Below are 11457 nucleotides of genomic sequence, written 5' to 3'. Positions count from 1 at the left end.
CACGGACGCGTGGGGCACGCGTTCGCGTGGTAGGGACTGTGCGTCCAGCGCCAATCCAGCACTACTCTAGCACAACTTTCGGCCATGCACCCTTTTTTTACATCGATTTTCAGGTCACGCGTCCGCGTGGGTGACGCGGACGCGTGGGAGGCAATTCTCCCACATGACGCGGACGCATTAGCGATGCGGTCGCGTGGGATGATTTGTGCCAACGGCACGCCTCCAGCCACACTCTCGCGTGACTTTCTGTTCGATTGCTTATTCTTTTTGAGCCACCTGCGACGCGGACGCGTCGGCGATGCTGTTGCGTCGCGTGCTCTCCCTCTTTTTTTTTAAATATAAATATGCAAATGCAGATGCAAACTAAATGTGCTAATAAAGAGAAGAGTTATTGAAAAAAAAAGAAAACTAAGAATAAAGAAAGGAACGATCATACCATGGTGGGTTGTCTCCTGCCCAGCACTTTGCTTTAACGTCCTTAAGTTAGACGCTCTACTAGCTCAGTCTTCTGCTGTGGGTGGATCCTCTAAGAGGAAGATCCCTAGCTCCCTTGGTTTTGCCTTCGCCCCATGATATAGCTTCAGGCGATGTCCATTAACTTTGATGAATTCAGAGCTTGAAGGATGACTCAGGTGGAAAACTCCGTATGGATCAACCCTCTCCACTCTATATGGACCTTCCCATCTTGATCTTAACTTGCCTAGCATGAGTCTCAGTCTAGAGTTGTAAAGGAAGAAAAAGTCCCCAGGTTGGAACTCTCTCCTCTTGATGTGCTTATCATGCACAGCCTTCATCTTTTCCTTGTACAGTCTTGATTTCTCATAAGCTTCCAAGCGTAGGCTCTCTAATTCCTGCAGTTGCAACTTTCTCTCAGTTCCGGCCTTCTCAAATTCTATATTGCACTCCTTCACTGCCCAAAAGGCTTTGTGCTATACCTCTACTGGGAGGTGACATGCCTTTCCATAAACTAAGTGGAAGGGACTCATCCCAATGGGTGTTCTGTATGCCCAGAGTGCATCTTGTAGCCTAGTGCTCCAGTCTCTTCTATTAGGTTTGACTATCTTCTACAATATACTCTTTATCTCTCTGTTAGACACCTCAGCTTGCCTATTAGTCTGAGGATGGTAGGCTGTTACCACTTTATAAACTATCCCATGCTTCCTCAGTAATCCTGTTAGTCTCCTGTTACAGAAATGGATGCCTTGATCGCTCGCGATTGCTCGTGGTGATCCAAAGCGACAAATAATGTGGTTTCTAACAAAGGAAACAACAGTGTTAGCATCATCAGTGCGGGTAGGAATTGCTTCCACCCATTTAGAAACGTAATCTACAGCTAACAATATATAAAAATAACCATTAGAATTTGGAAATGGACCCATGAAGTCAATGCCCCAAACATAAAAAATTTCACAGAAAAGCATAGTCTGTTGAGGCATCTCATCCCTCTTGGATATATTACCAAACCTTTGGCACGAAGAACAAGATTTACAAAATTCAGCAGCGTCTTTAAAAAGGTTAGGCCACCAGAATCCACAGTCTAAAATTTTTTTAGCTATTCTTTGAGGGCCAAAATGTCCTCCACTCTCAGATGAGTGACAGGCCTCTAAAATGGATTGAAATTCTGATTGAGGCACACACCGCCTAATTACCTGGTCAGCGCCACATCTCCATAAATATGGGTCATCCCATATATAATATTTGGACTCACTTTTCAGCTTGTCTCTTTGATGCTTAGTAAAGTTTGGAGGAAATGTGCGGCTAACTAGATAATTAGCTACAGGTGCATACCAAGGGATTACTTCAGATACTGCTTGTAAGTCATCAAATGGGAAATTATCATTTATAGGAGTGGCAGTATCCTTAAAGTGCTCAAGGCGACTAAAGTGGTCTGCCACTAGATTCTGGTTACCACTCCTATCCTTAATTTTTAAATCAAATTCTTGTAGTAGCAGTATCCAACGTATAAGCCTTGGTTTGGACTCCTTTTTAGCTAATAAATACTTTAGAGCTGCATGGTCTGAGTACACTACTACTTTAGTACCAAGTAAATAGGCTCGGAATTTATCCAGAGCAAAAATAATAGCAAGAAGTTCTTTCTCAGTAGTAGTGTAATTAGACTGAGCTGTGTCAAAAGTCTTAGATGTGTAAGCAATTACAAAAGGATCCTTACCTTCACTCTCAGCAAGCGCTGCTCTTACTGCATGGTTGGAAGCATCGCACATGATTTCAAATGGCTGGCTCTAGTCAGGTCCTCTCATAATTGGAGCTTGAGTCAGGGCAGTCTTCAGCTTATCAAATGCTTGTTTGCAATCCTCACTGAACTCGAACTCAATATCTTTCTGCAGTAATTTGGATAAGGGAAGTGCTACCTTACTAAAGTCCTTAATGAATCTCCGGTAAAAACCTGCATGGCCAAGGAACGAACGGACTTTCCTCACAGAGGAGGGGTAAGGTAAACTAGAAATAACATCCACCTTTGCTGGATCTACAGAAATGCCAGTATTAGATACAACATGTCCAAGTACAATCCCTTGTTTTACCATAAAGTGACATTTTTCAAAATTCAATACAAGGTTTGTACGGACACATCTATCTAATACTCTAGATAAACTATCCAAGCAAAGGCTAAATGAATCACCATAAACGCTAAAATCATCCATAAAAACCTCCATACAGTTCTCAATAAGGTAAGAGAAAAGACTCACCATGCACCTTTGGAAAGTAGCTGGTGCATTGCACAAGCCAAAGGGCATTCTCTTATAAGCATAAGTTCAAAAAGGACATGTAAAAGTGGTATTTTCCTGATCTTCAGGAGCTATATGGATTTAAAAAAAGCCTGTATAACCATCTAAAAAGCAATAATGGGATTTACCTGACAGGCAATCAAGCATCTGATCAATGAATGGCAAGGGGTAATGATCCTTGTGAGTGGCTTGGTTAAGATGCCTATAGTCAATGCAAACTCTCCATGAATTCTTCACTCTAGTTGTCAGAAGCTCTCCATGTTCATTTCTTACTGTTGTGATTCCAGACTTCTTGGACACCACTTGTACTGGACTGACCCATTCCCTATCTGAGATGGGGTAAATAATATTTGCTTCAAGTAGCCTGGTCACTTCTTTCTTGACAACTTCTAAGATGGTGGGATTCAGTCTTCTCTGAGGTTGACGGACAGGCTTTTCTCCCTCTTCTAGGAATATTCTGTGCTCACAAACTTAAGGGCTGATGCCTACTATATCCGCTAGGCTCAATCCAATTGCTTTCTTGTGTTTCCTCAGCACATTGAGTAGCTGTTCTTCTTGTTGGGGAGTGAGTTCCCTTGCAATAACTACTGGAAATCTCTGCTTGTCCTCAAGGTAAGCATACTTGAGGTGTGGAGGGAGGGGCTTTAATTCCAATTTCTGCTCATGGTCAGGCTCTGGATTATCTGGGGTTGGTGATAATGGCAAAGTGCCCTCATTATCCTCCAAGAGTGTCCCCACACTTGGACCTTGTCCTGTGTACTTCTCTTCTAACTCCTCCTAGTGAACTTCAGCCACGGTTTCATCTATGATGTCACACTGGGAGATAGAAAGGTCATCTAGAGGGTGCTTCATAGCCCCATTTAAACTGAATTTCACTATTCTGCCATCTATTTCAAAGGGGAAAATGCGTCCAGCTTAAACTTTGAAGTCTTCAGGAATGGTCTTCCAAGCAGGATTGATGATGGCCTTCCTGAGTCATTAGGGGGCATTTCTAGAATATAGAAATCAATGGAAAATGTGAGTCCCTTACTGCTCATTAATACATCTTCAGCCACTTCAACCACTGTAATAATGCTTTTATCTGCTAACACAAAACGAGCTGCCGACCTTTTTAAGGGAGGGAGCCTCAAAGTATCATATATAGACAAAGGCATTATACTAACATATGCTCCTAGATCACACATGCAGTCAGAAAATATCACACCACTAATAGTACAATTAACCATACATGGACCTGGATAACTACACTTTTCAGGTATACCTCCCATTAAAGCTGATATAGAACTACCTAAAGGAATAGTTTCTAATTCATTAATTTTGTCTTTATGTATACATAAATCTTTTAGAAACTTTGCGTATTTAGGTACCTGCTGAATAACATCAAAAAGGGGAACATTTACCTCAACCTTTTTGAATATCTCTACCATTTTGGGGTCAAGTTCCATCTGCTTCCTAGGCTTCCTTGCAATTTGTGGAAATGGAATAGGAAGGAAGTTTTCTGCAGCGCCTGCATCCTTTGGTGCTTCTTTCTGTGGTTGAACTTCTTCTTCTTCAACCATGTCTTGTATGTCCTCTTCCTCTTCAGCATCCTCTACTTCCACCACCTCTTCAGCTGAGGCGTGCTCTAGTGAGTTTGGCTCCTCCTGATTCCTCTCTTGTAGTGTGGTTCCGGACCTTAGGGTGATGGCATTGATGCCACCCTTTGGATTGGGCAATGGTTGAGAGGGGATTCCACTGGAGCTCAAAGGCTGGTTGTTGGAGTTATTTAGTGATCCAATTTGAGAGATAAGAGCTTGCAAGGTAGAGTTCAGACCATTTAGAGTAGAAGTAAGGTTATTTTCCATGGCCTGCTGTCTCCGATCAATAGATTGTAGTAACTCATCATTAGAAGATGAAGAGGGATAAGTGATCTGAGAGGTCTGTTGTTGGTTGTATTGTGGTCCTTGGGATTGCCTCAAGTGAGGTACTTTGTAAGGATGGTTCTGGTTCTGCTGCCTGTTGTTGTTATTATTCCACCTCTGATTTCTTTGATTGTCTCTGCCTCCTCTATTATTGTTGTCTCTCCAATTCTGGTTGGAATTATCCCTCCAACCTTGGTTGGGATTGTCCTGACACCCATGGTTGTAGCTGCCTCCTTGATTGTATCCTTGGTTGGGGCGGTCATAAAAGTTATGAATGGCTACCACAGTGTTGTCTTCCTGCTGGAGCTGCGGACATTCATCAGTATAATGGCTATAATTAGCACAGATCCCGCACACTCTTTGTGGAACTAACTGTTGGCTCTGCTACGCTTGTTGTTGACTTAACTGCATCTGCTTCAATAAGTTGGTCATCTCACATATACTCTGAGTCAGAGCAGTGGTCTCTTTGCTAGAAGATACCTCTGCAACAGCTTTTGAATGGCCTTATTTCTGCCTATGATTCTGAGTAGATTCAGCTAAGTCGCTGATCAATTGCCATGCCTCATCAGTGGTCTTGTACTTTTTCATAGATCCATTGCTAGCACTCTCCAATGTGGTCTTATCTTGGGGCCTCATGCCCTGTGTGACGTAGCCGAGCAACACTATCTTGTCAATCATATGGTGGGGACATGCTTCCAGAAGGTTGTTGAAGCACTCCTAGTATTCATAGAGAGTCTCGGACTCGTCCTGGACAATCATGGAAATGTCTTTCCTCAGTTTATCAGTAACTTCAGCTGGGAAGAATTTTTCCAAAAATTCTCTTTTAAGCGTATCCCAGTCAGATACGGTTGCTGCGGGTTGAGTGTAGTACCACTCTCTCGCCTTTCCCTCAAGAGAGAACGGGAAAGCTTTCAACAGAATAGAAGTTTCATCTGCACCATCACGCCTGACAGTAGAACAGGCTGCTTGGAAATCCCTAAGGTGCTTGATAGGCTCTTGAGCGGGTAAGCCATGAAACTTAGGCATCAAATTGAGCAGTGCAGTCTTTATTTCAAAGTCTGTAGCCACCGCTGGGTGATGCGCTTGAAACGGTTGCAGTGTGAAATCAGGGGCTCCAGCCTCCTGGATAGTAATTCTTCTAGGTGCTGCCATGTCACCTGCACGTAAATCAACCGAATTAGTAGAACGGGGGCTTGTTTCTTCCTCAAGTGATGTTTCAGATTCGCCCTCGGAGAAGACTAACCAACGCTGCGCTTGCCTTATACGTAAAATAGTTCTTTCAATCTCAGGATCAAATACTAGCAAGCTTGGATCAGGAAGTGAACGCGTCATTTAACGAAAGAAACATGCAGCTCATAGTAACAAAAATAAAATAAAATGAAAATAAATAAATTCCAATCAATAACTTAGCACTCTATTGCAACTCCCCGGCAACGGCGCCAAAAATTGACGTGGCAGAAATTGGCGAGTTAAGAAATTGTTATAAGAGATACGTTGCAAGTACAGTTCTTAACCAACCAAAAATCCACTTATCAATTTAGAAGGGTTGTCACAAAATTAGGATTAAAATACTGGGAGTATGAATCCCAGGTCGTTTCCCAACGAGTTGCAGAAAGATGTGCTATTTTATTAATCAAATGTTTTCCAAAAATGGTTGAGTTGATAAAGAGAAAATTAAATCAGAGAATTTATGTAATTTAAATAAAAACCTTGACCGAGAGTAGATTAGTTGGAAGCCCTATCCTTGATGGAGTTCTCTCAAGATAAAAGTGATAATTAAAGGTTGCCTGCTCAGTTATCCTTTACCAGGTAAAGAAAAGTTAAGCAAGTTGGAAGTCAATTTCTATTCACAATTTCTAATCCTCTCCCTTGGGAAGGACTAGTGTCAGTGATTAGAGGGCGACCCAATGCGAAACCCAACTATAATTTTACTCTTGAGCATCCAACTCAAGGTCTTCCTGTCAATCAACTCCCAATCAAGTTATGAAACTACTCGCTCATTATGATTGTAAAATCCACGAAATAAGAAAGGAAAATATTGAAAGACATGATAAATAATAATCAAAAGGATCAATTAAAAATAAAAATAGTTCTTGTATAAATAAATTCTAGAAATAATCCAATAATAATTCTGAGTAAATAAAGGATATGGAAGAGTAAGTGACAAGTAAGGAAACAAACTAGAATGACGAAGTCTTGACGGAAGTAATAACTCTTCTCAGTATCCCAATCCAAAAAGCAATAAAATCAAAATCCTAAGAACTATGAATGTATAGAGAAAAAGACCTAGAGGAGAAGTAAAATCAGATTTAAAACTAAAATTATGCAGAATGAATGTTGTTTTTCGGTCTTTGCATGTTCCCTGGCTCTAACCTGCTTTTCTGGGCCGAAAACTGGGTCAAAATAGGGCCCAAAATTGCCCCCAGCAAATTCTGCAGATTCTGCAGATCGTGCATGTCACGCGATCGCGTCATTCACGCGTTCGCGTCATCCAGCGTTTTGCCTTGCCACGCATGCGCGTCGTCCACGCGTTCGCGTCACTTGTGCAGTTTCCAATCCGCGCGGTCGCGTGAGCCATGCGTCCGCATCATTTCTCGCTGGTCATCTCCTCAATTTCTTGTGTTCCTTCCATTTTTGCAAGCTTCCTTTCCAATCTCCAAGTCATTCATGCCCTATAAAACTTGAAACACTTGACACACAGATCACGGCATCGAATGGAATAAAGGAGAATTAAAATACAAAATTAAAAGTCTCTAGGAAGCAAGTTTTCAACCATGAAGTATTTTTAGGAAGAAATTATAAATGCATGCTAATCATATGAATAAGTGGGTAAAGATTTGATAAAACCGCACAATTAAACACAATATAAACCATAAAATAGTGGTTTATTAGTCCACTTTGCTTATTACTTGCTAATTAGATACTCATTAAACCTGACTTGCTCTTTGTTAAGGATGCTTGAGATTATTCTTCTCATGCCATATTGCATGCTTTACTTTCTCTTGCATCCCATGCCAAGTGTGTGACCCATGTCTCTATGATTACCTTGTTGTAATATTTCTTTTGGGCACTATCTTCCACTTGCATATTTTTTGTTGAGATGATTCTTTGGGTTTAATGCTTTCCTTTTTCCCTTCTTTTTTCAGGATGGCCACCAAGAAAGGCAAGGAGAAAGCTTCAAGGAAACCTGCCGCAAAGAGGGCACCCCAAAGGTCAAACTCTAAGGCGCACTCTTCATTAGGAGCCAAACCCCTATCTAAAAAGTCGAAGGCACCCGCTCCTATTAATGAGAACGAGAAGAGCAAACCGGAAAAGGATTCTTCAAAGTTCCCCAACCGCTTCTGTGAACTTGTGTTCCCCGCCATGGTTGAGAGAAACTATCATGCTGAGCATCTACTCGCTCCACCGGACAAGGTTGCTGCTTGTATTCTACCCCGCATTGAATGGCGAGGATGGGAGTTTCTTCTGAGAAAACCACAAGAGGTCAACCTCTCATGGGTGGTAGAGTTCTACACTAACTACCATCTTCCCTCTCTTCAATCGGTATACGTACGCCGAAAGCAAGTATTAGTTTTAGAAGAGGCTATTCAGCAAGTGCTTAATGTCTTACCGGTACCAAGTGACATGGATGGCTACCAAGAGGTCTTACGTCAGCGAGAAAAGTTTGGATTTGATTGGGACTCGATCCTCCGAGTCATTGATGAACCAGAGGCATTTTGGACCCATGGTCGACTCCGGATGAGGCCCAAGTGCATTGACGCTCGTTTCCTCACTGTAGAAGCTAGAGCTTGGGCCCAGATCCTATCCCACTATGTGCTACCTAGCACCCATAAGTCGTCCTTCACAGCAGATCTCGCTTTGCTTGTTTGGTGTGTTCTCACGGAAAGACCGGTGAACATTCCACTTCTTGTCAAGCAAGCGATGGGACAAGTCCATGCCCGGGGCAATTTACTATTTCCAGCATTGGTATCCGATTTAGTTGCTGTTGCGGGTGTTCCTTGGGGAGACATGGACACGAAGGCTATAATTCCGGCTAAGGGCGATGTGGTCCCAAGCGGAAAATATTTACATCTTCCCATGAACAACCCAAGCTTTGATATAGCCCTTCCATCTACTATTCCTTCCACCTCATCGTCACCACCACGACAAAGATCTACACATCAAAGGATAGAAGATCTACACCGGAAGATTGATAGATATGAGCGGCGCAACCAACGCCGATACACTTATATCAAGAAGCTTCTGCGTTGTGTTACCCTTAGCATGAAGGAACCCGAAATATTCACATCCACTTCAAACCCAAGTGATGGGAGCTCTGATGGAGGGGATAGTGAAGGTTCCGGTCCCAACCGTCCTTTGCGCATTGTTGGCAGCACGGAGGACCGTACTAAATTCTAAGTGTGGGGAGGTCGTTTGACCGATCTCCATGGGTAACAATCTCTTCCTTTCAACACCCATGGATTTATCTTTTGCTTAGTAGTTAGTACATTGCATGTGTAGTTAGTTTTGCTTGTAAATACTCCTTGCATGATAGTTAGTTCCTATAGAGTTACTTGGTCAAAATAATGACTTCTTCCTCAAGAAACTGTATTTTGGGGTATACACTACCAATTTTGAAAAAAAAAAATTTTGCGGTAAACTTGCTTCAAGAATGTATTTTGGAACATAGTGATTGAGCTAAGAACACAAGCATGTAAGTTTTGAGCCTATTGTGTGGTTATATTCTCTAACCATTAATTCCCATTCTTGTGTGCATTAGTCTCTCTCTATGATTGTAATCCTTGCTTTGTCTGATTCTATATGTCCATTACTTTGTGTATGAATACATTTACATGATTGAGGCCATCATTTCAATAGTCACTTTTCCCAAATGGCCTTAACCCTATATCTACCATTGCTAACCAGTTTTGAGCCTATGATAAACCCTCTTTGTTCTTAAAAAAAAGAGCACATCAATAACCCTAAGCGAAAAATAATAAATGTCCCTAGATTTGGATCCTTGATTAGCTTAGGTAAGTTAGGGTGTGTGTCATTCAAATGGGAGGGTGTACTTGGGGATTTGGGTAGATGTAAAGGTGTGTATTTGTAATTGAAATTGAAAATTCTAGGATTTGGGAACATACTCATGTATTGAATGATTGAGCCATATGCATTGGAACTTTTGTACATGAAACCCCAAGAAAAAGGGGACCAAAAAAAAAGAGAGAGAAGAGAATAAAGCAATGAAAGGGGACAAAAATGCCCCAAGACTAAGTAATAATAACAATGCATATAGGATGTGAATTGAAAAGAATGCATGAGTATGCAAAAAGTGAAACCCATGGGTAGCTAAGTAATGTGTTATAATTATATAGGTTGTTCTATGTGTCTAGTGGGATCCTAAGTTAGTCAAGGACTCAAATCTTTAAGCTCACTTGACCATATACATCATTACCTTCACCCTAGCCCCATTACAACCCATGAATAAGACCTCATGATACTTGTAAGCATGCATTAAGTAATTGTTGATTGTTAGATGAAAGACTAATCTTGGAAAGCATGATTAGGAGAGGATTGAGTGACGATCCTATACACTCGAGCGAATAGAGCGGATACACTTCCGGTGAGGGTTCGATGCTCAACTCCTTGTTTCCGGCTTTCACAAGCATTCATCTAGCAAGTTATATGCACTTCATGTTGATGTTCAAATTGGTAGGATTCATGAACTACATAGCATTCTCACCCCGTATGCTCATATGTGTTCTTGGAGGATAGATTTACCCTTGACCAAGTAGATAGATGATTTTACATTAGTTGCATGCATTCACTTAGGTAGTTTGCATTTCATAAACCCTTTCTCACCATGATCCTTGGTCTTTTTATTTTAAGCATGAGGACATGCTTGGTTTAAGTGTGGGGAGATTTGATAAATCCCAATTTTATGATTTATATGGTATAGAATTTGGGGGTTTTTGTCAATATTTCTCACACTTATTCACAAGAAATGCATGGTTTTGTGTTCCCTTTCTAATTTTGCTTCATGATGAAAAACATGCTTATTTTGCCTTAGAATTGCTGTATTTTAATCTTCTTTTATTGTCATTCGATGCCGTGATATATTTGTTGAGTGATTTCAGGAATTATAGGACAAGAATGGCCTAGAAGAGAGAAAGAAAGCATGCACAAGAGGAAGGAACATGAAGATTTGGATTTTGGGAACTTCGCAAAGGGCGCGCACGCGCACTGCACGCGCACATGTGCATGAGGATAGCTGGAAGCGGCGTGACAAACCCTAATTTGACGGTTTGTTTTATATTGATTTTTGGGGATTTTATCACCTTTTACCCATATTTATTCAAGAAATAGCATGGTTTTGTATATTCTCCTTTAATTGTGCTTGAATGTGAAAACATGCTTTTTAGGACTCAAAATAGCTAAATTTAGTTCACCTTGATTCTATTAGATGCCTTGATATGTTTTTTAAGTGATTTAAGGTTTAGGAGGCAAAGATTGGATCAAGGGAATGAAGAAAGAAAGCATGAAAAGTTGGAGAACTCATGAAGAAATGAAAGAACCGGAAAGCTGTCAAGCCGACCTCTTTGCACTTAATCGGCCATAACTTGAGCTACAGAGGTCCAAATGATGCGGTTCCAGTTGGGTTGGAAAGCTAACATCCGGGGCTTCGAAATGATGTAAGATTTGCCATAGTTGCTACACGTATGGTGGCGCGCACGCGCCGTTGCTGCCACCTAGTCACTTAAAGCAAAACGTGGCCAGCGATTTTAGAAGCCTTGTGGGCCCAATCCAACTCATTTCTGATGTTATTTAAGCCA

This window comes from Arachis ipaensis, chromosome B3 (genome assembly GCF_059453495.1).
Source record: "Arachis ipaensis isolate K30076 ecotype BB chromosome B3, ASM5945349v1, whole genome shotgun sequence".
In the NCBI taxonomy this organism is placed as follows: domain Eukaryota; kingdom Viridiplantae; phylum Streptophyta; class Magnoliopsida; order Fabales; family Fabaceae; genus Arachis; species Arachis ipaensis.
Note: the sequence above shows the minus strand (reverse complement) of the source record.